General features: G+C 30.1%; 1 protein-coding gene across 3 annotated transcripts in view; it reads left to right on the top strand.

Annotated features, from left to right (window-relative positions):
• The window catches only part of LOC129960145 (proton-coupled zinc antiporter SLC30A2-like), a 60405-nt gene that overhangs the window by 7786 nt on the left and 28108 nt on the right, over positions 1-24511 (top strand). For 2 of the 3 annotated variants that reach the window (XM_056073323.1, XM_056073324.1), the window contains exon 2: positions 12160-12273. The gene's annotated coding sequence lies outside the window, so the exon portion shown is untranslated. Of the gene's footprint in view, positions 1-12159; positions 12274-18048; positions 18686-24511 lie in introns of those variants that run through there. The other variant, XM_056073325.1, reaches the window with a different exon arrangement.

Raw genomic sequence — 24511 nt, 5'->3', positions numbered from 1 at the left:
TTTCATTTTCTCATTCAACCTTTAGTGTTTTGAAATTTTTCTACACTCAACATGTGTCATTTTTGTTAGATAAGACTATTTAATTACTATAAGACTAGATTAAGAAGTACGGGAAACTTTAAATTTTGTTTTCGCACATTTTTTTTTTTTTAAGATTTTCTATAAAGTTTTAATGTTATTTGAACAGGAAAGTAGGGATGGAGATTTCATATCGTATCCATTTCGGCGGTTTATGAAAAATATTTGTATTTCACTCTTGTTATAAAGTGTTTTTGCATTCGTGATAAATTTTTAAATCCATGTGAATTTCAAACAAATTGTAATCTTTACTTCTTCAGGTCAGGACAGAAATTTATCGATAGTTTAAGTGGTTTGTTCATGATAAAATCGGTGAAAGCAAGGTCAAAAACGCCGCATCGTTAAGTAGATATAGATAAAGGAACCATCTGGTTTTAATAGATGTTTGGTCCTAAGATAAGTATTTTCTATTTTAAGGATTTGAAAGCTTTTTACAATATTGTTCAAAATATTCCTTACTATTTTTCCATCAATTCCAAAGTTAACAGAAAATGAGTTTTGTAGAAATAAATAACATTTGTACAATCAATGTTTATCTAAATATATTATAAAAAGGGAATTCCTTTACTAAACTTTTTAAATCTGTTTTTTTGTGTGAGTTTGTACACTATCAATAAGATATCTGAGGGCAATGCGCTTCAAATTAAAACTTGGGAAACTAAATAGTTAATTACACTTCAACTACGAAAGAAAATGATAACTTAGACTCTCCGGATTCCTTCATCTACAGAAAAGTTCAGCGCGCTGCTGCAATATTTTTTTTGGGGGGGAGGGGGGCTTTCTTTTCAAGATAGTGAACTCCCTTTTATGGTAAGCGTTAAAAATAGTGCCTGAAGCTGTCAAATGGCCGTATTTTTCTCAGATAAATTTACGTAGAAATGTTTTTTATTCTCAAATGAGCGATTTTTCAAAATTTTTTGGTATACTTAATACATTAAATCTTCAATGTAAACTCTTTAACTGACTGGAATTTAGAAAGTCATTCCAAAGTGTCTATCGGAAAACGGCTGGGATGTAGAAAGTCGCTTTCCGAAAATTGCTCTATGACCGGCCCCGATGTAGAAAATCGTTAGTTTTCCCCCACTTTGACTGTAATAAGCTTGACGGGTGAGCTGCTTGCCAAAATCATTTTATAGTTTTATCTGGCCTTGAGTGTTTCCTCATTTTCAGGGAGTGAGTTCCCGAGGAAGATTCCTGCGAGTCCGTGATTTCAGGATCGCTTTGTGATGATGAATGGTAAATTTTATTGATTTGGATATTTTACAACAAATTTAGTATCTAATCAAAAACTAATAGACTTGTTAAAGGTAGGGAATCTCTCATATTCACAGCGATCCTTAACTGTTAATGATTGTAACTAGTTCACGTGAAGAGGTTTGAATTTTCTAAACTTGGTTGATAAAATATTAAAAGAGCACATGTAAACGTAAAAAAATGCTTGATTAAAAAGTAGTAAATAATTAGAAGAAATTTCTTTCTACTAGCTTTTTAAATTTTTGCCTAAATAATGAAATAGATTGAAATATTTAAAAATTTAACTGGTGCTTACCCTTTATATAGATTTTCGTCAAACTTTTAATACTCAAAGATAAATTTGAAAACCTTTTGGATCGAATTATTTATTACTTTTTAAAGCAAATTTTGATAAAATTGCTTCTAATTGTTCTTTCCACCTTTTTCATAGGTTTTTTTTTTCATTTAATGCATTTTGATAAAAGTAGTTTACTTAAAAAATTTTTTTCACTGTTTAATACTTTTATTTTAATACAAGTGTTATTTAATGCCTTTCACATATTTTAATTATTTTTTTAGTGTCAGACAGAAAAAATATTTTCTTATACATAAAAATTATATTTAAAATATAATCATGTATATTGAAATATAATTAATATATTATATATAACACCTATTAATTAAAATGTATATTAAAATATCATCTACTATCAAATGGGATGGAGTTTTTCAACCACCCAAACTTCTGACGGCCGCAAAAAATACTTATAAATGGTAAAAAAAAGTACATAGTAATGATAACTACTATCACTAAGAAGCATTTAAAGCTTTAATTAAGCATTTAAATGAAAAACATTGTATTTAATAAAATGAAGGACCTTTTAAACATACAAGTATATACAAAATTCTGTGATGAATAAAAATTGCCCTATTGTCATTTGATTAATTTTTTTATATTTCATTTCTCATAAGATAAGCGGCATTTATTTCCTGTAATTGTAGTAAATTTGGAGGTAATAAATTATTACTGTGAGCATTTTATGTTTTTTTAACTAACTGCTGCAAAGAAATTATATATGAAAATCACTGCCTAGTTTTAAAAATCAGTAGAGTTTCTACGATGGGATTACAAAACAATTTGGGAGTCTGTTATCTATTGTCGAAATTCGTCATTGTCCAACAAACTTTAGCGTATTATTATTACCCATTAGGTTAATTATTAGATGATAGTCTATGCTAAACAGACCCAGCCTGAGATTTAATCAGTATATACTCTCTGTTTAGTTAATATCTTTCAGGTAATAAAAGATGTATTACTAAAATGTCTGATGAACTTTTATAATTAGCGATAAGCGTGAGTTCAATCATAAGTTCTATAACTATCTAATTAAGATAAGCTGATGTAAACATAGCAAGGAGAAGGATTGTATTTTAGTCTCAACATATTTTCCATTGTTCTGTGGGTTTATCTAAAAAATTTTATATTCTAATTGGAGAACTATAATACATTTATGAGTAAAACGCTTAACAATAAAAATTAAAGTGAAAAGAAACTGCAGTAAAATTCTTTAGATTGTAAATCGAAAGAACATATTGTTTGTTTAATGCATTTCGATGTATGCTTTCTTAAAATCATTTAATAAACTATTTTTTGAAAAATTTTCTCTCTCAAAACACTTCATATTTGAAAGGAAACAGTTTACAAAGAAAAATCGTCCTTAGTTAAAACAAGGCAATTATTCTATGGCGATATATTTATTAATCTGGATGATCCTGCATCGGCAACGTCATGATGCTTTAGAGTTCCGCTGTGTGACAACGTTATCAAGAACACCTCCACGTCATAATTTCGAATAACTATTATAATATGTAAGTTTGGAAAAGATTAAAATCTTTTCGAACTAGTTTAGACGAGCGCATAAAGCTCTAATGTCATAAAATTTGGTATTTTTGTGTATTTAGTATAATGAAATTAATAATAAAAAAAACATTATATTAATTATGGGGAATGTAGAAATTTAATGGACTTACGTTGCTCGTGCCTTACTATTGAGGGTTGGTTTATTTAATTATTTTACTTACTTATTTTGAAAAAGATTCTAAAAAAAAATTGGCGTGTGTAGCTTATTGTAGCTATCTAGGACCAAAGCAGGAATAATTTTAAATAAATTTTAATCCAGATTGGCAATGATGCAACTGATTTTCGTTCTCTTTAAAGCCAGGAAATTGATGTCAATTGTAACCCTAGGTCTTTTCCTAAAGCTGGGGGTGACAGAATCGTAGGCTGGACTTTGAAGCTACTCGTATTTTTTTCCAAGAACTTAAAAATAGCCGCAGTGGATTGGTAGTAAGGTCTTGGCTTCGGAACCGGAGGGTTTCAGGTTCGAAACTCGATTCCACCTGAAAAACCGTCGTGTAAGTGGGTCTGGTGCAAGTTAAATCCATCGGAGCCAAATGTCCTCCCGCTGATGTGGTGGGGAAGTTTGGAGAGGGGGTGCCAGCTCAGGTGTCCTCCTCGTCAACTGACCGCCGTTCAAAATTACGTAGTCCATCCGAAATAGCCCTACTGTTGCTTTAAAACGGGAAGTTAATATAACTAAACTAAAATACAAGAACTTAATTGACGTCCCTCTGATAAATTCAGAAACAGGTTCAATTTGGAGGTCATTATGAAGTATTTCTTTTTCTAATGTACCAGAGGGCATCAATAATCTTCATCAATTGGTTTTTTAGGAAACTTGCAACTTCTTAATGTTTGGGACAGAAGTGGCTCTCCAGATTTAAGAACCGTACATCAATATTGGTCTTGTAATTAATTGCTTTGTAAAGCAGAAGCTTCAGTCTAATCGATAACTTTCTCCATGGAGCAATTAATCTGTTAACACTTGTAAATATAGCTTTGATGAGGGCTCTCTAATATGAATATTAAAGGATAATTTTAGTGTTTAGGTGTTTGTATTCTTTTACACAAGCGACGGGTGGATCGAATATTTAGATTGGGTTAAAATCGGACATTTTCAATTTTCTAGTGAAAAGGAAACACGCACCGATATTTGGGTTTTGAATGATTCTCAGAGCCCTCGATGTTGATTCTTGAAGTGGTAAACTAGAGGCGAGGATGTTTATCCCCTGTTATGATGGGCGGGGGAAAGTAAAAACATGTCAGGCCGTTTTATAAATGTCCCGTTAATTTTTGATTAGCAATTTGTATTCAACATTTATCCAAACTGGAGCTGTTTTAGGAATACTCAGACGCTTGATAGTTGAAGGTTAGTGGGATAAAAGTTTGATGTCTATGCAATTTTGTTACACGGAAAAAATTTTCCTTGTACATTTCATCATAATTGTGTTTGTCATCCTCTCTGACAGGATTAAATTTGCTGAACAAGTTAGATGTTTTAATTATTGCACAAGTTTTTTTTTTTTTTGCAGCTTTTCTAAATGTTGCTCTTATTCTATTGTTAATAGGAAAAAAAAGCATTCTTCTTGATTGCATTCCTTATAGTATTGACATATGTTAAGTGTGAGCGAATTGTTTTTAAAAAGTTATATTATTTAAAGTTGATACCCTCATTTTTTAGAATCTGATTCTGAAAATATCACAGAAAACTGCTAGAGAGAATAAAGAAATGTTTATAAAAAAATTAAACAACGATTTGGCATTTAGGCAATGTTATTTATCTCTTGCATGAACTGCCTTATTTTTGATTTAGATTTTGAACATACTCTTTGAAATATTGTAAATATGCGTAATAAATATTTTATAAGTCTAATTTATCATTTCTTAGAAGTTTTCGCTCGATTTTAATAAAAATGCTAATTTTTGTGTTTTCATAAAATACATTTTCTTCATTAAAACGCACATTTTTGTAAGAGTTTTAAATTTTGGCTCTCCATATGATGGATCGACTTGTATTGAAACTTCGGGTTTTGAAGAAAGATGATGTTTCGATATCAGTAGAAAAGTGGTGAAGTAGTCAGACTGCCAGTTTTTAACGAATGAAGCAAAATTTCACTAAGCTCTGTGAGTGGCAAATAAATAAAATAATATTTTCATTCAACTGTAATGACAATACAAAAGGTCAATTCATCTATCCTATGCATCGAAACATAGTTTCTAACTAATAAAAAGTAACTATTTCATTAAATGCCATGGAAATTTTCCTTCTGCTTCATAGTATTTATGAATAACATTTCAAGAAAATCTATAGGTTTCTATACTGTATTACACATTTACTTTTATTTATAAGATAGATTCTCAATATACATATAATTGCAAAAATTATACTAATCCCTTTTTGTTTCTGCTTCTGTTTTTATCTCTTCTTAATAAAAACTAAATGATAGAATTAAGGCGCCTGGTAAGCAGTATTTTTAGAATCCTCTAGAAGTAGTTAAAGTAACCATCTTTTAGGCAACATCAAAATAAATTCAATATCCAATTAATTTTTTCAAATAAAACACTTCTACAATTGCAAAAATTGTATCTTAAAAGTCTAGAATCCGATATATGATGTGTACTGTATCATTTTCATTAATATAAAAGCAATTTTATTTAATAAAACTGTATTCAGTAACTTATGGGGGGAAAATGAAGTTCAGATAAAAAAAAATAGAATTTTGTTGTTTAATGAAGCCGAAAATTAAACTGTCATTGCTTTGCCTATTGAATAGCATTTTATAAAGATTATTAACTAAGTTTATCCAACTGAATTCCAGGTAATTGCGGTTATAAGAAGGGTCATTCAAATAATCAGTTACTCGACACTGATTTCAATTGCCAGGGTTTGCTCTACTCTGAGTCAAAGTGCTTGAAACTAGTTCGTTTTAATTGCCAAAATAACAAAGTATGAAATTAAAAAGCTTATTACAATTATATAGAATTTTTATTGGTTAAATGTAATACAAAATCTAATAAATAATGCGATTATCAAAACTGGCCGGATAAAAGTTGGGAAGCCAACATACGAGATTTTGGATAATTAAGATTCATAATTATAGCTGATTCTTCAAATAACCCAATCCCAAATAATAAAATTGTTAAGATGCATTTTAATTCATTTTCTTCTGTTTCAATTGAATATATTTTTGCATTTCATTTTAAATAAATTTTCTTAATAATCGAGAAGGGATAGGAAATAGAGAACAATAAAACATGAAACCAAGAATAATTAAGAGTTGTTTTATCTGACAAAAATAATGATCAGAAAGAACCACAAAGATTTCAGTATTATTTATCTTTTGTTTATATTTCTTGGCTTTCTTCGTGAGTTTGTTCCGTAGGAAATTTTGTCAGCTTGAGTATCCTCTATATTATTTTCCTGATATTACTTTGTATATTGTCATTTTCGCTTATACTCATGCTATTTTCGAAAACATACGAACATTTACATTTAAATTGTCTATGTTGATATCCCTTCACAGCGAGTGATGAGCAACCCCACGAGAAGCTGCCACCGTTCTAACCGATTCCATCTTCAAAGCCTTATCAGATTTGAAAAAAAAGTTTACATTTTCGTAGACAGTTTTTCGCTCACATCTGTAACAAACCGATCAGGCAGGATTTTTGTCATCGTGCGTAGTTTTCACCTGCTTGAAATTGTTGACGATAGTGACGGAAAGATCGTCTGCAAATGAAATTCAACCAATCGTGTATGGTTTTGGTTGTGCGTAGTTGCCAAGAATGGCGCGATTGACGTCAACATGAAAACTAATATGTAAACATATTTCCGAATCACTCCTGGCTCAGCATGGTCAGTTTCGGCTCTTGCGCCATAAAAATCAAAAGATCCAATACGAATTACTCCTTCTCTATAAAAAGACAGCACAAAAAGTTGTGTGGTGGTGTGATAAAAAGTCGGTTTTGATTGGCTTTGTTCAAGAAAAGACGATTATTTGGAATCTATGAATATTCATTATTAAAAAAAATTATGCATAGAAATTCGTACAAAAATTATCATAAGATGAAGTGTTATTAACACCTGTACCAAAACCAAGACAATTCATTTTCAGAATTAAAAAAAAATATTAATGTTGATGTGAACTGACTTCTTTTTGTGAACTATATTTGACCAGATTGAATCTTTAATCTTTTTTAAAAATAATTTTTGATTATATACTTTGAATTTCTAAAATATGTAATTAACATTTTTCATACAATTTAAAATTATTTAATTCCTCTGCTGATGCGAAAGTTAACAAGGATCAATTCATTTTCTGACCATTGAAATAGAGTTCAGCAAATTATATTGTCACATTTGAGGGAACTGTAGAATATGAAAGTTTTTGCTGCTATTTAATTTTTTAATGTAAAAATTACTCATAAATATTTTATTTTGGAAGTAGCTGTTTAAAAAAATGAACTTAAAAAAAAAATAACTCCTCGCGCATTGTCCGTTCGTAACAACCCATCATATAGGTATATTTTATTGGTCTTGGAATATCAAGCGACTCGTAGCTTATTCGGCTCACGAATGGCATATAAGGGAGTTTCAATCTCTCTGCACTTGAATTTGACGGTTCATTTCATATGGGAGCAAGCATGCCGGTATTCTGCCATTTCTTGTTCCAGGACGTATAAATCTCTAAGTGGGAAGGAGTTTGTTTGTTTACTTCTCATTTCACACATGTGATCAGAGAATAGCATCAAATTATAGAGTCCTCAAGACTAAATCGGATAAAAGTTTCCATTGTTTACCGTGGATGCGTTTTTTAAATGTTTGCCGAATAAAAAAAAAAATGTTTTTAAAGATAAGCTAAAGGAAAGCTTAGTTTGAACCGAATAGATAAAAAAATGTAAAGATAAGGAAAAGCCAAGTGAGAACCGAGTCAGGGTTATCGTTTGTTTGATATTTACTTTATATGTAATACTCAACAGTAAGGAAGGATTAAATTTTCCTTGTGATATAAAAACTTAACAGTCGCTTGGAGTAAGGTCATTTGCAGTTGGCAATGATTTTAACAACTTTATGGATGACTAGGGAATTTTTTTATAAGTTTATAACTAAGATAAACGGATAATCAAACAAAAAGACATGTACTCCTTCTAGCGGATAATTATCCGGCGCATCCTAGTTCATTTGTATGAAAATTTAATGACTCTTTTTCGTCCCGCTTAATGAGATAGCTAAATTATAAAGCAGAAATTAAGATTATGGTTAAAAATTTGAAAATTCATGATCGAAAACAAATTCTCATTCACTTTTCTTGTGTGATTATTCGAAAAGGTAATAAATAAACAAAAATAAATAAATCTTCATTTCTCACATACTTGAGCTTACATAAAACTGGTGTTCACTATGACAAAAAAAATATTTTTTACAAACTGGCTTTGTGGAAGAATTATCTGAAGAAAATCAAGGAAAAAAAAAACTAGCAATAGAGAACAAATATCGAAAAAACAAAAGAGCAGATTCATTTCATGATGAGAAATAAATGATTACATCGGAATGCTTGGATTAAGACCTTGGTTAATGAGCATTTTGTTTCCCTTATCAACTTCTGAAACAAGATATTTTTATCAAGTTTAATTTAATCTCTATAAAATCTGTTTTTAAGTAATGAGTATTATGACAAATTTAAAACATTTAATTGCACGTCATATTCAACTTTTGTTAAAATGTCTTGAATTCTGAAATTTTTTAATTTTGAAATAATTTTGGACAAAATTGTAACCGAAAATCAACTGACCACAATTTCAATACTCTGATCAAAAGTTCGTATATGTTGTTGACTTGACAGTCAAACTGGGAAAATGTACATACTAATCTGCAAGAATTTTAAGACATGAAAAAATAAAAAAATCCTAAGAATAATGTTCGGATATTTTAATGATATTTAATTCGAATTAGGTATGCATTTCTTGCAGTTTAACTTCCAAGTGGAAAATAGGGTCGTGGCGAACTGTTGCTAAGATCTCGGCTTCAGAACAGGAGAGTTTCAGATTCCACCGAAAAACCGTCGTGTAAGAGGGTCTGGTGCACGGTAAATCCATCGGGGCCAAACGTCCTCCCCCTGGTGCGGTGAGGAAGTTTGAGAGGGGGATACCAGCTCAGGTGTCGTCCTCGTCATCTGACCTTATTCAAACTTACGAGGTCCGTCCCAAAATAGCCCTAGTGTTGCTTTAAAATGGGGCGTTAATATAACTATACTAAACTAAACTCCAAGTGGAAAAATGTTTTAGAGCGATTTCTTTCTCTAATCCGACTCATCTGTTGGGACATGTCATTTAGTGATGAGCCTGTTGAAACTCTTTCTGTACAGAATTAATATCAATAACGGAATATTTTTCTCGTGAACGCATTGTTTCATATAATTGAGTGGTTTTTATCTGATAGTCTCTATCATCCGACTATTGTCTTGCATCTGGTCTGCATACGTGTCAGAGTAGAAAGAATATATTTAGATTGTGTTAAAAAGTTTTTTCTTTTAGAATTTTTTCTGTTACAATCTTGTTTATACAATAAATAAAAAAATTTTAATAAGCGAGATACGTAAATAAACACTCCTGAGTATTCTTTAGAAATCAAATAAAGGCACAAATAATCCTGAAAATATCATAAGGTAAATCTCTAATCACTAGTCTCGGGGTCACTAGTCAATTGACTTCTATATTTATTTGCTAATCCGATCTTCAACACAATGAACGATTGCTTTGACCTAAATGCGTTCAAAGATAATGATGAAAACAAAGATGAATAATTGAAAACAAGGAATAGAAACACTCTAAAGCAGTCAGATACGGTTTGAGATTTTTCATCCTACCGTTCTTGAAAAATATCTAAAATTCAATATTTATTTTAAAAGGTTTTGGCAAAAGATAATGTTAAAAAAAAAAAAAAAAAAAAAAAAAACAAGAGAGACTGCTTTGTCCATAAATAGCTACAAAATCTCGTTTCGATTTTTAAATGATAATATTTATTGGCTGATATAATATTTGTAAATAACTGTGATACTATATACATTATCAAAAAATCATACAAAAGCGCTTTATAGAGCAGATCTTTGGAATTAGAGGTACCAAATTTGACCCACAGTTATTTCAGTAGGAGCTCATTTCGAAAAGAATTTTCAAAATTTTCATTAGGTGGGTTCAAAAGTTAATTAATTGACTTAATTAATCTTTGAAGTATTTTATTGCCCCAAACTTATTTCTATATTCCGTTATAACTAAGAAAATATATTTTTCAATGATATTATTTTTTCGTTTAGTTTTTTTTCCCTTCAGATTTTAATAAACATTTCAAAATAGTTTTAAGTATATTTTACAAAGAATTTTCCATTGTGTTCGTTACTGAATATTGCTTAAGAGTGTCGAGATGATATTAAATTACATTTTTTTTTTTTGTGTGTGTGTGTGTGTGTATGAGCACCTTATTGCTGTTATATAATTAAGAGTACGTTTTAAAAATAGACAAATCAAACCTAAAATATTATTATACTGCCATATTTCGGACTGAAAATTCTAATCTCTTTTCAATATTTTTTTATATGAACATATATTTTCAATACATTATAAATGAATTCACAGGTTGCATGCTTATTTGTACGGCTTTTAAAATTATTTCATAGTTTAATTTTTCAATCTTTTTTTAACCCAAAAAATTAACTTTATAGGTTAGCTTTATTAAGTAAATGTTGAAAATTTTGCAGTATGTATTTCTGTAAATCAAAATATCTATATATCGAATTTCTCCTTAAGTATCTTCAAGTTCGATACGTAGAGATTGAACTGTATTTATTACATAAAATCGCTTTTGTCATCCTTTGATTTTAGCTGTTGTCTGTAACATGCGGTAAATATCATGCACGATAAAGTAATATTGAATATTAGCGCTTAACAATGTTTTTCAAAAGACATAACACTTTTTTCTTAAACATATTTTTATCATATTTATTATACCTTTTTTCAACATCTATTTTTTAAACTAATAGAAAGCCTGTAGCAGTAGATAAATTACCAATGGGTAGGAGTTTTTTTAACCACCTTCTGAAGTAACATAATTAAAGCGCATTGTTTATTCAAAATTTAAAAGTCTTGTGTTCTTACGTGACCACACTCTTAAGCCTAATGACGGCAGTTTATGGCTTGAAAGTATAATATATTGATTGATTATGTTATGAATCCCCTCCCTCCACTTCTTAACTAATAGAAAACCTACAGAAATGAATACGGATCAGTCGATGGAATTTTTCACCAATTTTTGACGTCATAATACGATAAAACACTATGATTCTGGAAAGATGGTTGTATGAAAGTTTCCCACAAGTTTCCTGGCATAAAATAATATTTTTATGTAAAATAAGATTATATAACACAAAGTCCTCCGACGGCCTTCATCTTTATTTTTATAAACCACACCAAATGTATAACAAAACTCTTTAACTGTGCATTCGTCACCAGCCAACAGAAATACGTTTTATTTTAACCCATTTTTTGACAAAAATTAAAGCAGAGACTTCTTCCCAACCTTCGAGCGAATTTCTATTTGAATTGGCATCATTCTCCCACAATCAGATTGGTTCTAGAAGAGCGAAATTCATTTGTCTTGGAGCAGCAATTCCGTTACAATTGGAAACTGTATTTAAACACGAAAGTACCAGATTGGAGTTTTTTACGTAGTATGTGTTTGTTAGTAAATTCTTTCTGCATTCTACAAATATATTTTGAAATATAATAAGGTTAGAAAGTGAACAGGAATTTCTACATAGAATGTCATATTTAATATATCTCCCTTTTCTGTTAACTATGAGAATTTTTGTTCTAGTTGACACTGTATTATTTTTATGCAACAATTTCATATTATTAATGCCAATATTACTTTTTAATATTGCATTTTGCTTTTTCAGGTATTTCGTCAGATACAAATACAGGAATTTCTGCAGTTCTCAGTGAAAGTTCAACCGGTTCCTCGATATTTTATGAATTCTTTTGAAGAATAGCATTTATAAAGTATTAGACAGGTAACTCATTTCATATTTGACAGCTTTTGGATCCCGAAATGTTGATACAGTCCATTAAATCCTATAACTTCTATGCTAATCTGTAGGAATTTTATATAATTTCTAAGACACGTGAATCTGTCACTTTACATTTTGTTTGTATGGCAATCTTTTAAAACTTTAAAAAGAGAATCAAAATTATCAGTAGAAGACATTAAGACTTTTGCTTCTCCATTCAGTGATGTTCGAACACAATACAACCTTTGCAAATTATTATGCTGATCATTATGAATAATAAATCAAACGGAATAATAAATTTACCTAAATTATTAATTATTATTTAATTATTAAATAAATTAAAAGTGCTGAGGATTAATAATAGCGAAGGTGGAAAAAAAAAATAAACGTTTTGGAATTGAGATCCAAAGTTAGCAATTCTTTATTATAATTTTAATATCGGGTAAAGCACGCGAGTGAAAGTACAAATTCTGCAGTACAATTAATTGGAATTAGAACAATATACAGCATTTTATAAATTACGTTGAAAAGTAAATTTAAATATTTATTATAAAATCAATTTATTGTATTAAAATATTTATTAGAAAAATTGTTCGGAAAGAGATGCAATATCACTAATTTTTTAAAAAGTTTGACTTAAAAAGGATTTTTTCACTATGATATACGCCAATATTGGAGGAAAACAGTAACATTTCGATTCATTTTTAGTTAATTAATTTGAAAACTGCAGCATTCTGTACGTAAGGGTGTTCGTATCACGCAGTTTACAAAAGTTACTGTAGCTATGAAGCATCTTCATGTTAGAATTAATGTACAGGGTGATCGAAATTAAACAGGAGGTATTTAGGCAATTCCTGAGAAAAAAAATTACAAGCTTTGATCACATCCAAATTTCACACGCATCCTGTCTTAAGTATGCGGTTTCGATTTCAGAAGAAGGAAAAAAAAAAAAATTGGTTCGCATTCCGACTGACAGGGCTGGCAGGGTTCTTGCGCTGATGCAATTAGTATTTGCATAGAAGTATTTTTTATTAATTTTTATTTCATTTATTATTTTGCTTATGCATAAAGACTTTTCATTAAACTACAGTTTTTTTGACACTAATTTTTTAACTACTCATTAGAATCTTTCATTTGAGAACTTATAATGCTTTCGTCACGTTCATGTCATTTCGACAGGTAAAAAGTTTGCACCAAAGTCTTTTTTACTCACACAAATATTCGGAGAACAATTTCGCATGTTGAAGCTACTAGCACCTTAATAGTAAAGCCTAGATGGGATCGCGTATCAACCGAGATTCAAAAATTTGAAAAAATTGCAAGTGCAACTATCGAACAAGCAATAATAAATGTGCATACTTCAATTCAAGTTTAATTCTTTAAATTTTCTCTTAAAAGAAAAGCCTTTCTTTTCCAATAGCAAAATTGTTTGCCCAATAATGTTGTTTTCCTTAGCAGTCAAAATATGACCTGTTTTCCTTCTGAAAACAAAACGGCGTACTCAAAAAAGTATATGTGCAAAGCCTGTTTGTAATTCAGTCGATGATATTTATATCAGAAGTATTCACTTCCTGATTCCCGTTTCATAGTGATTTCTAGAAACAACGTTCAGTTATTATTAATCTTCCGTCTTGTAGACTTTGACATTGTAATTGCTTTTGTGCGGAGAAACCACTTGAGGTGTCTTTTTCGTTATAAAAAAAAAAGCCCATGATAGAACATAAAGTTTTGGAATCCTCAAGATTCGTAAGATTTTATTTTTTATGGAAATTTTTCTCTTTTTATTCAATTTTTTAGCTCACGAACAATTTTAAGAACATTTGGGAGATACAATCTCCAGCATTCATTGCAGAAAAGGAGTTTTGCACTGTAGCATGGTAAACAAGACCCTGTTTACTATGAAAATTAATCGGATTTTCAACGCACAGAAGAGTGAATTTAGAAATACGACTTACAAATTTCTTGTTTAGTTTGATACGTACGCTTTATAGAACGACAATTTCCTGCTGCAAAAAAAAGTGGATAAACTGGTTTGAAAGCAAGTATTCCCCCCCCCCTTTTTTTTGTTTAGAAAACCAAAAAAAGTTTGTTTATCCTTTTGCCATTGTATCCAGTTAAAGAATTAGCTTTCAGTGTTTTTATATTTGCTGCACATGATATTCGGTGTATATGTCTGTCATATTCGGAAAGTGCCTGACTTTCCGACGCCGAATTATGGATTTGTGGAAAAGGCATTTGAGATCCTAAAATATCTTTCGCTCACTGCATGGAATGCAGATCGTACTTGTTTGCTTAAGATATATCTTAGTTTCTTTCAAAATTGAAATATAATTTCATTAGCTACAGTTCAACTCCACGTCGTATTTATGACGTCTCAAATATGTTCGCCGCTAGGCTCTTCAAATACTCTGCTGTGCCGTGAGAACATCACCAATTAGAAACTTTGTTGAAAATTAAGAGAATTTGCTATTATCTTGGCAGAGCCTATTCTATATTTGTTATTATTTTTGTAGTTTTTCGAACCAATTTCATCTCTTGAGTGAAAGCATTTTAAACCTTAATCATTTTTTTTTCTATTTAATGTCCAACATCCTGTTGTTTCCTGTCCCTACTTTTGACGCTAAACATTTTGAAATTACTTACCAGAAGCGTTTTGTGCTATTGAAATTTAAGACGAAAATTTTTCATACTCCACCTTAGTATTAAAATGAAACTTTTTCTTCGTCAATTTAAAAAGTTTATGAAGTCAACCGCTTTTAATTCAGTTTTTTAACCCACTGCTGCTATTTCTAATGAATACCACTACAGTGCGTGCTCACAATTTATTTTTTCAAGCAATAAATTGCCAAAAGTAGCAATCCATAACATTCCATGAATCTGCAATTTCCAACTATTTTGTCCGGAGTTCCAATCGAAATTCTTTGATTTTTCAATAAATTTCGATTGCAATTACACAAACAAAACATGAATGTTTCAGAAGCGAAGTTAATTTTTTTGCCTTTATCCACGTTAGTGCGGCCCTTTGCTGAGCATGTTATCAGTTGGTGGATGTTTTGCGAACTTGGCGATGAGAACCATAATTTTAAGTCTAATGAATGATTGCGACTAAATGATAAGTTAAAATATCTTTTATCTGCTCTCAGAACTTCAATAGGTACATTCTTTCACACGGAGGGTTTAAAGACCAAATCCTACTTTGGTTGTACTTTTACTTGATACATTAACGTTATTTCTACCAGTTATATTACCTTTAGATTTTACCTCTGAGGTTACAGTAATATACTTCGCTTTACAATGTATTGCAGATAACAAGTTCAAAAGATCAGTCTTCCTATTCATTGGGTTCTTTTCAATACCTTATTAATAATTTGGGCAGCCATGTCTACTTCCTCGATGTTAAGAAATTTGCATAATAATTTACTTAAAAATGAATTCGAAATTCTATTTTGCTTGCTTCCTTCCAATGCAAGGGTTTAAGGGAACAGAAAATGACTCAAATTTACAGCCGTTTCGCAAATTCAACGTTTCTCTATTCGTAAATGATTTCCCCATAACTATCGGAGCCAATTGAATTTCGGGATCAAAAACAAACATTGTGAAATCTTTTATCGCACTGTGTTATTCTGCACTACATGTTTGTCGCTTCCAGGTAATTCGCATCCTTTTTTAGTAATCAACACCAACCTGTAGTTGTGACGAAGATTGCTGGATTATCCATTGCTTTTTAGTTCAATGATCTTTTTCTTATTTATTGATTCTTAAATATTTTAATTCAGGTATGTTTATAGTTTTCCGCTTTCACTTGGACAAAAATGGCATTTTAAGTTTTGCATTCAATTATTTAATGGCATTTGTAGTATTCAATGATACACGGCGGGTTGAGAAGACGCTTTTTATTTTAATCATATCTTTTAGAATATGTAACCATATGTGATACTTGGTTTACAGTCAATTTTTTGTATGATCATAGGTTACTTTTCTACACAAACAACATATTACAAAGCACTGAATATTTTTCGTGGCGTACTGTCTGGTCTAAAATTCCTAAATGTGTCAGAAACCGAGTTCTTGGAAGAACTAAATGATCAAAATGTTTGTTCCGTATGTCGTTTAAATATTGAAGTGAAGGTTATCCCAATGTACTTGTTATTTTAACGTTTCTGACACTTGTGTTGCCAAAACACATCAAAACATTGCGCATCATTTACAAATTTAGACACGCGAATGTCCACATGAACGTTTGCATTTCTGATATTGTGAAATATAGAAAATGTTTTGATCCCCATGCTGCATCATCTAAATCTTGCCTCATCTGAATTTTTGAAAAAGCTATTTTTGTTAAAATCCAAAGACAAATGGCTTTTCTTAAAGCAAGACAGATTGTAAAGGACAGAACTCGGGAAGTGGGAGTTTTATATTCCTCTATCTACGGTACAGACACAATCTAAGTCAAACAGCAACCCAATTAATATGACCATCAAGAAAATACTAGTTACTGGTCGTCACAATATTGCCTTGTAACTGCTTTACTGTTTCTGTAGTTACCCCTTGTATGAAAAATATTTCACTAAAGAAAGCGAATTCAGTAGTTCGACAGTTCACGTAATTCTAATACAAATTATGTAAACAAAAAGTATAAAAAAGTAAAATCTCTTGACAATACCTCTAGAAAAGTTTTAATATCAAAAATTTTCTTGAATCAAAGGCATCTTACTTCGAATTGGATATGAAACTTAGTTCATCATAATAACCATAACTTAATAACCATAAATCATTGTGAGGCAACGAGAACTCCATGTCTCATTTATGGGAAATTGAGGAGTTCATTTAACCCTCTGGGTACTAAGATGCTATCAATTTGACTCCCTTCTGGACATTTTGTAGTTAATTTTTGTTTAAAAAGTGCATATTAAAATTGCTTTCTTTCTATACTTTCATGATTTTGTCTACTTATTAAGTTTCATATGGTTTAATTTATTTATTTATAGAAATAGCGAATGGGATCATATTGACCAAATCAAGGAATAAACGAAAGTTTTCAATCATTTATTGTATTCCGACAGCAAGAGAAAATTTTTCACCGCCTGCTAAATGTAGTTCACTAAATGGTGCTAAAGGTTGGCATTTCCATGTAAGCGATTTTAGGTGCCTCCCTCATTTCGTTCGATGCTTTCGGTTGTGTATAAATTTGACCGTTCAACAAAATGATTCGTGTTGTTTTAATTATTGAGTAGGCCCATGCTATATTATTTGATGAAGAATCTGCCGAATCAATGGTTTTAGGTGGTGAATCTGATGCTAAATATGGATCTAATTTCAATTACTAGAGAATCTTTTTGATTTATAAATGCCTCGACTTTCGTATATTGTTTTCAGTTTTTCATTCGGTATTTTCTTTTCTTTCGTTTTAATTTGATTTGAAATGAAATACAGAAAAATAATAATTTATTTTTTTCCCTCATTTTAAATATACTGCTTTATGCCATCGTTTACTTAATATCTAATTTTACTTTACTTTCTAATCAGACTGAAATATCCTGAAACGATCCATCTGCTTTGAGCACATTATTTCGCAGGGAAAACAAATTCAGCTCTAGATATATTTCTACATTGCGTCATTATTGACGACAAAAAAAGAATAAATTCGAATTTTTATCTTCCGAGATATTTATGTTCCCACATGATAAGGTTTTTCGATTGAAGCCAGTTACCATAGTCTTTCCCATAAATTATAAATTATATTCAGGAATAGATGTTTACTAATATTTCTGCCGTATTGAGAACTAAAACTTCGAGAAATTTCTGAGATGATAATTAAAATACATTTTTAATATCGGCTTATAATGGTGAAGAGTAGAATCTGCAAATGAATTTTCTTCTTTCATATTATAGAAATTAAAAATCCTTAAAAAAACTTATTTTCATCTAAAAAATTTTCAGTGAACGATCTTAAAAACGGTTGGAGTTTACCCCATTTGAAGATCTTTATCCAAGAAAATCAAATTGAAACCAAACCTCTAAAAAAAATTTGTAAATTCCTTTTGCGTTGGATACTGAAATCTTTTGTTCCACATTTTCAGAAATCGTTCCATCGAATAACAATTCTTGATGAAGTACGAGATTTTTTTCCTATTTCGATCATTAAATTTGCGGCTTAATTATAATTGACAGAAATCCACTTAACGCACCTGTGGCTTTTACACAACGCTTTTTCATTTCCTCGTCGCAATTGTTCTCTTTTTGAAGAAGTTTTCGTAAGATAAAACCGTGGGATAAATGCCGCCTTTATCGATATACATAAAAGAGGCATAAAACAATATTGTGTTTGAATTGGATGACAAACAGCAGCTCCAAAGATTTTTGAAAATTGTAAGAAAGTTGAATCTTGTAAACAATTAAAATTCTTTAAAGAAAGGTAAGTGCTGCTTTGTATACTTTTTTTTTTTTCATTTTTTTTCCTTTTTAACCAGATCTCTCTAAAGACGATTTAGATGGGTAAACTTAATTTAAATAAAATTTTATCACGTGCAATTTGGATGGCTATTTTTAGATTTTTGACTTTATATATAATCATTTAAAATGTTTTGGATTTTGAATAATAGTAATTAATTATAGCACACTTCTTTTTCTTGAAATTTTCTTTTAATTTAAATTTTCCAACAAATTACTATTTCAAAAATATCTTTTATGGAGTTTATTTAAAAGTGAATTTAGTCAAGAAATTTTTAGAAGCATCAAAAATTTTAGAATGATTCACAATGAGTTCAATTTGTTCTTTCTTTCTTAGAGGCAAAAATTTCCGCTTCATTTTGTTTTACAGTTTAAATCTTTTGTTTAGGGATATCTTCAAACAACTTTTTTAAATGAATAAAATTGTTTCCCTCAAATCCATTTTTGTATTCATAAGTGCCTTCTTCACTGTTTCATCGATTCTGCATACTTTGATTTTTTTTTTTTTTTTTTTTTCTTTTTCAGATGTATGTTTCTTTACTACTAAAATGTAATAATACCTTTTCATATTGCAATGCGATGATTCAAAAGCGGGGAATACGATTCATGCTTCAAAAAGAAATGGGTGAAAACCCTCAACTGTGTACAAAGACATAAATTTTAATTATGTACAAGCTTCGAGTGTTTGATCATAAAATTATATGTTTAAATGCGCGAGTATCACGTTAGAAATGTTTATTTTCAAATAGCCGAAATCAGAAGAATGCAATCTCTTGTCTTGTAGGGTTTTATTTTAATCCTAAGAGAACAAGAGAAAAAAATGCGCCTTCATGGGAATTTTGCTGTAAATTTAAAGATGTCGAAGTTCGCGGCCGATTAGATGGACCTTTTATGTTTTATTGATGTTAAAATTGTACGAAATATATTTTAGATAGCAATGCGTTTCTGCTCTAAACTGATTATACTTCTGCCCTATTTTTGAAGAATTAATGGGTTTCTTGTTTTAAAAAAATTTTGGCTTTTATTATTTATTAAATAAAATGTAGCATGCCTATTATACCATACTTGTACCTATACTTCTACCTATGAAATCAGTAAACAATTTCCTTTCGTATTTCTTTAATTAAGATTAAAATATCTACACCTTCAATTTGATTGTAAAATGAAATCATTAGAACTAATCGATGTATCCTGCACATGCGTTGAACATGAAAATTCATTAATATCTCCTGTAAGAATTTCACATTTTCAAAGCACAATGGACTGTTGTCAGGAAATGAAAATCGATTGAATGATTTATTAAAACCCGCATCGCTTATATGTTATTAATTGGGAAATTTTCTTTTTCAAATTACCTTAATCAATGACGCATTGAGATTGTAGGTCATTCTGTTGGACTTAACTGTATCACTCATTTTTTTCTTTCTGGTTTATAAAATGGAGTAAACGCACTCATTATCTATCACAGCGGTTTTGAATAACCGAAATTGAACATACTCTTTAAAAAATTTTTGGGTAATTTCAATCTTGTGTTCTTTATTCTGCTGTTTGCTATATTTCAATAAAAAAAAGGAGCAAATCATGGTAATAGTTTTTTTTCACATCTAAGTATAGCATAAAGAATATATCCATATATACAGTGAAAGTCAAAAGAAAGTAAACACCAACTTTTCATGTATAAAATGCTTTATTTCAAATGCATTATTGACTTATAATGTAAAACAAATACTTAAAATTAAATGTTCATTTAATTAGAATTTAACAGCTTATAAATGTTAAGCTAAAACAAAATACAAAAAGAAATAGCTCAATTTAAACAAATGTCTAGCCAACTTTCTGAGTCAAAAAAAAGTAAACAGATAACTCTGATAGCAAAATAGAATGAAAAAAATTAGCAATTAATACTTTGTTTGCTTTCCTTTAGATTTTATTACAGCTTTTAACCTTCTAGGCATAGATGCTACCAATTTTTTCGTCAGTTCGATCGGGATTTTCTGCCATTCTTCCAAGATAGTTTTTTTCAATTCTTCTTTATTTGAAACCGTTCTTTGGCGTACTTTTTTATCTAAATATGCCCATAAATGTTCAATGGGGTTGAGGTCTGGAGACTGCGGAGGATGGTCTAAAGTCTTGGGTGTCCGATATAGTAACCATTCTTTTACAATTTTAGATGTGTGTTTTGGATCGTTGTCATGCTGGAAGATCCAAGTTCGTGACAGTCCTAATTTCTCAACACTGGGGCCAACATTTTCTTTTAAAATATTTAAGTAGCCTATTTTATCCATCGTAGATTCGATAAATACCAAATTTCCGACCCCTGCTGCCGCCATACATCCCCAGACCATAATAGAGCCACCCCCATGTTTAATTGTTTTAACTGTACATTTATCATCAAATTCTTCGTTCTTCGATCGCCATATTTTCGACTGCTTTTTAGGGGCCAAAATTTCAAATTTTTTTTCATCACTAAATAAAATATTATTCCAAAAATTTAAATCATTTTTTTCGTACTTCCTAGCAAAATTCAGGCGCTTATTTTGATTTGTTTTCGATATGAATGGCTTTTTACGCGGTATCCTACCATGTAACCCATGATCATTAAGAGTTCTTCTTATAGTACTTGCGCTTACTGATTTTCCTGATGTCTGAGATACATTTTGCGCTATCTTTACAGCACTTTCAGCTGGATTTTGTTTTATCTCTCGTACTACAGTTCTAACTTCTGCATCAGTAAGTCTTCTTGGTCTTCCTGTTCTTTCAAAATCCTTAATCTGCTTATACTTCGTATATTTGTCAATGATTTTTTTGACCGTGCAATGATTCCTTTGGACAATTTGTCCTATTTCACGTAATGATTTTCCGTTTTTCTTCAAATTTATTATTATTTTTCTCGTTTCTAGTGATGTTTGTTTCCCCATATCCAGTTTTCTAAAAATGTTCCAGAAAATTTCAGAAATTAACAGAAGAGCGAAATGTACATCAAGAATTCACTTTTGTTTAAGATTCTGTGAAAAAAAAGTGGTGGCACTTACAAAATTGATAACGTTATAGTGAAAGACTTGTCAGTGTTTACTTTTTTTTGACGCTCAAAAATGGGTGTATTTTTTGATTAAGCGGCTTATTTATTCTTGTAATTACAATTTGTTTAATATTTATAACGATTTAAATATTTAAATATTAATTATTTAACTATGCAATATTAATTTATGTTACAAGTCAATAATATATTTGCTATATATTGTTTCACACATGAAAAATTAGTGTTTACTTTTTTTTGACTCGCACTGTACATGCCCATTCTATGCAAATACAAAATACATTTTTTTTGTAGCAATTATGAATTTAAAAAAATTAATTGGATAGATGACATTTTAACTATCAGTACATTATTGTACTGAGCGATTTTCAATAAGCGAAAGATAATTGAATTCAATTTATTTTCTGCTTATTTTTTAAATTTATTCAATACATTTAAAGCTCATTCGTGTTGTTTGAAAACAACGCAGCGTGAAATTTTACATTTCTTTTAATGTTCTTTTTATTACGATTTCAGTCTGAATACGATAAATCCGACTACAAAAGTGCACAGTATTTTATTATGGTATTTAAAACAAATGACGAAGTGAATCATCCAAATGATGTAAAAATTATTGATAAGGATGTTCTAAACGCTATTGAAACAGTCTGGAAGTGCATCGAAATAGCAAGAGAAAAATGCAAGTGTAGACGTGACACTTATCTAGAGATGGTGCAGTTAATCAACTCGAAGCGACTGATCTTCTCAGAAACGATATAGGCCTGTTTTTTGTATATAGACTCATTTTAGAATAATTGTTTATAAGATAGGCTCTGATTACTCGGTGTTAATTCCTTTTATATGGTATGATATATTAAAAAGATATTAAATCTAATATATGGCAACGACCAGAGGTTCCCAAACTGCGAATTGCATCTCACTAAGTCACGAGTTCATTTTTGGTAGATTTTGAATGTGAATCTTTTTATAGTTTAAAAAATTTTGATGCGAGCTTAAAATTATCTTTAATGATAAATGTTTTTTCCTTTTTAGTCCAGCAAGCTAATTTCGGAAAAAGTGTGTGCTGTCTGTTTCTGAAAACTTTCAGTTCATCAAGCAAAAAATGATTGCCATAAATTCGGGTTTTAAAAAGTGGATAGTATATTTAAATATTTGGGAACCTCTGATATAGACTAATTTACATGAAGAAGTGAGACCTCTTTTTTTTCCTTATTAATAAACTCTTTCATTTGTCTGATATACGTAATCCATCTTTATGTCGAATAGTGGAGACTCAAATGTAATAGAAATATTTCAAATTGCTTAGTTTCTTCAATAAAAACAGTTGCTCTAAATTAGCTAAATCAAGTTTAATTTTCTTTTAGATGCATTAATAAATATAAAATATTATCTTTTAACAGGAAAAATTCTAATAAATTTAAATTATACTGTTATATATATATATATGCTCTGATGAATTCTAAGAATTCTTTATTCACTATAATAATGCATAATATAATGCATTTATAATAATGCATAAAAATCATTATAAATGAGATACTAGTAATTTATATTTCGAGCAGCATCTACTAAAAAAACAACCAATAACTCGTTTTCCTCTATGCAATTAGTAAACAGTGACCCAAAGTATTATCAAATGTCTTTATTTTTAATACGTTATTTTTATCTATTTTCCTTTTTCAAACTATATTCGAATTCATGTCCTATTTATCATCTGATTCAGTCCAACAAGATTGGCTCTTGCGCCAAAAAAACCAACCAACCAATCTATTCAATTCAAAGTATAGCAATAAATTGTAGCAGGGGGGAGGGGTATACAGTAGAAAGTAAAATCTCCTGTCAAGGATAATTTTTGGTAATTGAATTGAAAAAAAAGAAAAAAAATACGCATGTAAATCGGACAAAGAACTATCAATAATAATTTTAAATATTAGTTAGGCGATTTCTAATGTTTCAGACATTGAAATTTCAAATATTCAGTTCTCAAACATAGGATTTTAATTTATAAATTCATAATATTACATAGAAATATGAACATTTTATAAATTTATTTGCGATAAATTTTAAAGCACATACTTCAGAAATCACTTTCAGAACATTATGTAGAGGAATTCGAGTGGGGCTTAATTATCACGGAATCTACTGTTTTCTACAACAAAGCAGAAGCTCAGACTGTGTATAGACTGTTATAGTTGGCGTTCCTGGTAAAGTGCCAGATATTTAATCATTGCCAATAAAGCATGCGCGTTTGTTTGGTTTCGTTCACTCGACTCGATGAACAGACTATAGATACTTAAGCAAAAGTAACTCATTTTCAATCAAAATCTGAGGAACAAAATAATAAACTTGCTAAATGCTCAGGACAATCTCCATCTTTCATCTCAGACTTAATGAGAAATTTGAAAAAGGAAGCAAAGTAGTGAAAAAAATAAATTTTATAGTAACACAAAACCTAAACAGGAGCTCAAAAAATGTGCATATTTGAAAAACGATTTTTAATTTTAGCTGCAAAAACAATGATGACGATGTGATATAGTATAAAACACTATCCAGCTGGTGATAGAGATGTAGTGTCTGATATTTCAAAGGAATTAATTTTTCATGTCCTCTTAAAATTTTCATTCTCTTGCCTTTACATTTCCATTTTCTTCTCTTCATGGAATTGTCATGGTTTCCGCATTCATATTCATGATATCAAAAGTATTGTAAATAATTATCAGTGAATTTCCATCGACTTCTTCCTTTGGCGGCACA

Source organism: Argiope bruennichi, chromosome X2 (genome assembly GCF_947563725.1).
Source record: "Argiope bruennichi chromosome X2, qqArgBrue1.1, whole genome shotgun sequence".
NCBI classification, from domain to species: domain Eukaryota; kingdom Metazoa; phylum Arthropoda; class Arachnida; order Araneae; family Araneidae; genus Argiope; species Argiope bruennichi.
Note: the sequence above shows the minus strand (reverse complement) of the source record. Positions and strands in the feature narration are given on the sequence as shown.